We start from the raw sequence: 6000 nt of genomic DNA on the forward strand, positions 1-6000 counted from the left end.
GGGAAAACAAAATGGAACAAGAAGGTCCATGGCGGCCGGGTTGTGAGGCCGCCTCGTGGCTTATGGGGACAAGGACGGGATGGATGCACAGATGCGCTTGGTCCCAAGTTCAAGCGTTGGTGGCTGCCGGCTAATATGTTCTCGACTCCATGTGCAAAGCAGCTGCAATGCACGGTTAAAGTGCGCCCCAGACGGCCATGCAATTGAGGCAAGCGGCCGCCAGTTGGCCCAGTCGCACTGCAGTTCGTTCAAACATGCAGTGCCAAGTCCCACACTGCGCGCAGTTCCCAATACCGTCTGCTCCGTTTGCTCTGGGTAGCTGACCGACGTGTGCATTACCCTATTGGAAATCGCACCTGGCGATTTTTTCTTTTACCTGTCTTTTTTGGTGTCCCGCAGCATCCTGCATGACATTGCCTGAATGGGCCGTAAGGCTGCAGCTGGGCCTGTGTTTCATCCCAATTGGGATTCTTGCAGAGCGTATTTTGGCAGAGAAGGTAAATACAAGCTTCTCAAGCCGTAGCACAGCATGAAATGTGAAACATGACTGTGATCAACTTTGTCCGCCCAGAAAGTGGATCGTGGATGGATAAGGGTGCAAAGGTAGCGCCATTCCAATATACAGCGTTCAAAGCTCGAAACAGAGCCAGTACATCATCGTATATGCTTTCCCACTGGGGCTCAACTCACTCTCCCGTCCTCCGGTGTCCCTCTTCTAGATGACCAAGGGCTTGTGCAACGTGAGCGACACTACCATCGGATACTGCGACACGATGAAATGACGATGCTGACGGGCCGGCGTGATGATGGGTGCATCATAACCACATCATCCCGTGACGGCGGCTAGCGAGGCATTAGAGAATTATTCCCTTGCCGTGGCCTGCAGGTGAGTAGGAGAAACAAGAGGAGCGCTGTTGAATGAACGATGGCCCTTGTGGCTCAGCACGCGCTTGGGATAGAATGCATGCTTGCTTGCAGGCTGTTTCTGTGGCTCTGTGCTGCTTGTATCCACATTGCGTCTGGCTCTTCTGGTTGGCCACATCGTACCTGCATAGATCAGTAGTGGTGGTGTACCCTGCACCGTCGCACTCGTTCGCATAGTGTTCGCAATGTGCATAGTGGTGCATGCGCTCATTCGACCCAAGCAGCATTGGTAACCAAATCTTGCCTGTCAACCAGCTTCAGCGAGCGCCAAACATTGAGCATCAATCAGCTACATCGCGGCAGCGTCGACTTTCATCATATGGGCGGCAGATCGTCGTGCGTATCTGGAGTGATCAAGATATCTCAGTGAAAAGTATGACGTACTGCCTTGAGCACTGTTCGGGCTTTAGCGCTCTGGCATATCCGATTCTGCCGTCATCTGACGCTCCCATATGGACTTCTGCGAAGTGCGACGGCTTAGGATCGTAACTATTGGGAACAAGGTATCCGGCCCAATCTGGCATCTTGAGTAACAATAAACTCTCTCTTCGGTGCACGGGCTTATTGGGGCCGATGATTTTTTTTTTTTCTTATTTCTTTGTCTTTTGTTTTGTTTTACTTTGGCTCCTTTCTCACTTTTCGCCTGATTCCCAAGATTAAACGAGCCTTGCTCGGCAAAGTCCAGTTCCGACTGCTGATGCTGACGGCGCCGACGACTGCGGACGCATAGCGGGGCCGCGATTCCATCTCAGGGCCGGATTAACGGGAAAGGCGCATGGAACACTTCAGACGGTGAGCGATGCCGGCATTTGGAGAGAGAGAGAAGTATCCCGGCTCACAGCGCTTTATTGGGGGCTTCGAAATGATGGTGTTGTGTGAAGCAGTAAGCAGATGCAAAAATTGCGCGTGGAGACGAAGAACCAACTCACACCTAGCCGGTAGGCATTCGAAGTTGTTGGTGCAGCGCGCCTTCCGGGGCCCGCGACTGCAAGTGTACAAAGCCACACCTTCCATACCAATGCTAGGACACGACGCATATTACTGAGGTACGAGGTGCAAAGTAAATAAAGTGAATCAAGGCACCCGCCTTACTGCTAAAGTACCTAAGAAGGCCGACTAATCTATTGAACCATATTCAATAGCCATAATCTGGCTCTCTTCTTATCCACCACTTTGCCAGATCCACTCGCAGCAAAAATTGTTTGATATAGGCTGGTAGTCGTAGAATACCGCCGCAAGGCACGGGGGCACTCTCTCGAAGAGCCGCATAAGAAGAACCAGATAAATATGTTACATCTGTACAAGTACAATCAAAGTCCTGGCAACTTCCGAGAGAAGGCGGGCCATCCTCTGTCATCGCCAGTGATCGAGGCAGGAACGGCTTATACCCACCAATGACGCATGATCCATCCCGAAGGAAGCGGTTCCTTGGATGCCAATTCATCAAGTGCCATAAAATCTCTTGCATGTGCCTGGTGACGCGGAAAGCAAAAAACAGGATGAACGGATGCTATACGGCGAACTGTGAATATTCTGTCCGCGCCGAGATGCTGTGTGTTTTGTTTCCATCCCAACCTCACGGGTCGGGTGCTAAAAAGCTGCTAGTGTTGCTAGCTGCAGCGAATGAGCCCGCCTGGACAAGCTGTTGGTGGGTGGAATTGTGACATCAGAGGCCCAAAATGTTCTCCAGGCAGCCTTACCAGCGCTGCCGAGCGAACCAATCCGACTGCACCCCACCAGGTCGGCTGTCTCTACGTCGATGACAGAAAGGCGGTTCGTGCATACTGCTTTTGGACAAGCAATACTGTCTCTGCCTGCTGAATCTCTGCCTGTGAAATTCATAAACTGCTCGTAGCCCATTTTTTTAGGGAAGTCAGTCATGAATTAATTACGTCGGGGCATTTTGTACAGCCTCTTCCATATGTTTTCGCCCCGTGGCATCGCTGCCCCGGCGTCGACTGTTTTGCCCGGATGCAGCAAGAGCCATCTCCTCGCCGCAAGGCCTCGCTCGACGTCTTGTTATCATGATGATGATGATGATGCTGATGATGCTGATGATGCGCGCCCTGGATCCGCAGACTCGTGGCCCCTTGCAGTCTGCACTGCACTGCACTGCACTGCACCGCAATGCAGGCACTCCAAGTGCCTCCATAGCCGTCTGCTATTAGTGGTGGTGGTCGATTACAGACACGGAAGTGGTGGTCCCAGTGCTGTAGCCGACGCCTCCAGATTGCTGAGGACGAGCTGACAAGCTGCACACCCTCCCCCCAGTTCAGCCTTGCTGCAGGTCAACTTCCAGGCCCCCAAAGGGCTCTTTTGCTTCCCACGCCCCTGGTCACCAAGGACCCGGGTGACTCTTCCAGACCCCGAAGAAGCCCTGCTCGCCGTCCTACTTGCCGACTAGCGCACCTTACACGAGTACACCCAGACCTGTATTTGTATTTTTGTATCTGGCTACCTAGCACCTTACCTATCTGGATCCCTTTTCAGGAAACCTGCTCGCCGAGGGGAACGGCTCTGAGAACCGCCACGCTCTACGGATATGCTGCCTGCTCCGTATTCCGCGCGCCGACCCTGCAGCGGCCGCGTTGCTTGTGCTGCTTGTACTCGTACGAGTGCTTGCGCTGTCTCCTGTCAAACAGCACGGCCAGACTCATCGCTTAGTCCTCGTCGGCCGGTTCGCTTTTCGGGGCGCCATGGTTCGTCCACTACTGGCTGATCCGCCACTGGCATCATCTTGGTGCCTTGCGCCTTGCAGCTAGCTGCGCTGCACTGCAACGTGCTGCAATACAGCGCTGGTGCTGCGTGCTATTCCAACCTGCCAGTACTAATCAGTATTCGAATCCATTCCGCGCCACTACCTCTCGTCCAAGTGTCTGTTCAAATGCCCCTATGCCTGGCGACGGTGTCCCGGCGGTATTCCCGCATGATACCACTGCGATGAGTACTCGTACCAGCATCATCACCAGAGGCAGCACTCGCAATACCGCTACTCGGTGGCTAGCGGCGCGACTCAGTCTACTTGCGAGAACCCTGCTGTTCTGGTGCTGACCTGGTGCAGCGCCCACCTGCTTACCTTACCTTACCCTCATCTGCTTTAGTAAGAGGTACTGCTACTAATGCCGTGAGTACATGTAATCTGCAACCGCTGCTTCATCTGGTTTTTTTTCCGCCTTGCCTCGCGCTCCACCCGCGCAGCCAGCCCTCCCGCAACCCACACTTGCACATCCACGCGGTCCAGAGACGAGGGTTTGGGACCATGGATGGACCCTTGCTCCCCAGAGCCATCCGATGGATTACATATGCTTGTGCCTCTGTGTCGACGTTAGCTCTGGTGCTAGCAATGGCTGGCGGCGGGGGGTGCAGATATCACCATCTCCCTGTGCGTCCCAACCATGCCGGCGCACGCCTCCCGCAGCGGCCCTGCTCCCAGGCCAGGATCTCTCTTGAAGACGGCCAGGCCCCTGTTCTGCACGCCTCAGTCCTGCTCTCAGGCACTCCTCCATCCTGTACACCGATCACTCGAACCTTGACACCTTGACACCTTGCTCCGGCTCCCGCCTGTCGTCGGCCACTCTACCCAGGCTGCGATGCACGAGCTATAAGGCTGCGATGCCTCTTCCTTCCAGTCCTCACCCTGCTACACTTGCTCAATCACACTCCCACCTCATCATAGCCCCCCGGCAGTTTCCTATAGAGATCGGTTTCCTTGCCTAGTTTCCTATTCCTCTTGTCTTGTCTTGTCTAGTTCTGGTCTTGTCCGTCCCTTTCATCTGTCCTGTTCCTTGTCCTAGCATTGCTCGTCTTATAAAGAGCTATAGCGCCAACCTTGAAACCAACATCAATCTTGTCGAGGCATCTACATCAGCTCCCACCAACACAACAGCCTGCTTCTGTCTCAACCAACAGCAAACAAGGGCGAGCAACTGCCGTCAATCTTCATCTGCTTGCTCCAACAACCGTTGTTGGCCCACGATACAGACCGGGCCTTCTCCACCGTCTTTGCCTAGCTTGCCTCCTCGGATGCAACCTTGTCCAATTCGTCGACCAAACGCTATATACTCTTGCCCCTACAACAATACAAGGCACCATGTGTTATCAGCTTGTTGAACTCTACTCGGCTTGCCGCTGCCTCTACTACCAGCACGCCATTGACCGCTGCGCGGCATACGGAAGACCGGGCCACAGCATCGAGCAGCGCACAATCTACGTCGGTTATGCCTGCAGCGCACATACTGGTCACAGTGCTCATTACGCACATGAATCTACATATTCAGATTCTGGCTACGGTAGTGGCGGCCGCTCCAGCCGCAAGAGCTACCGATGATGGGTGTTGTCTTCGGTAGCGGGCCCTCAGATATTGCGCTTCCCGCGGCTTCTTCGCTTCGAGCTCGACGACTGGATCTCGTTTCTCTACTCTGCCAATCCGTCATCCATTCTCCTTATGCTCGTCCGCCACCGCCGCCAAAGCGCAACGTCTAATCGCGCTCCCATATGAACTTGATCTTGATCAGAGATCTCGCTCATTTCTTCCTCACTCGACCTCCATCCTCCTCGACTTCCTCCCACCTCCTTCACGACGTTACTGAAGACACGGAAATGAGACATTGACGAGTTGACTCTCCTACCGGAGCATGTTCCGAATGATTTTATGATGCGCCGCAAGCGACAACTCCACCTCTTCACAGCCTCATACCTTGGTTTAGGCATTAGCGAATGATGCGGAATGAAGCACCGAGTATATCGCTTTCTCATCTACGACATTTCGAGCACCTTGTTTTTCATTCGATCGCGAAAGTTGTCCGTTTCTATTATTTTTTTTCTGCTGTTTGTTTAATGCATAGCATATGGGATTGGGATTTTTTCTTATGTCATCTCTTGGTTTTGGGTACGATAAATGAGAGACACGGCCGCTTCTGGGAACGCAATTACATTCTCTTTTGAGCCTTCCTTTTTCACCTTGTCTCTTCTTTCTTGAGACGGGGCCTTCTCGGGTCGCCGCGAGGCGACTCCGAAGGAGCCCCGTCCACTTTTCTTGGGTCTTTTAGCCAACTGGATTGGCCACGGGATACACGG

This window comes from Trichoderma asperellum, chromosome 3, assembly GCF_020647865.1.
Source record: "Trichoderma asperellum chromosome 3, complete sequence".
NCBI lineage: Eukaryota > Fungi > Ascomycota > Sordariomycetes > Hypocreales > Hypocreaceae > Trichoderma > Trichoderma asperellum.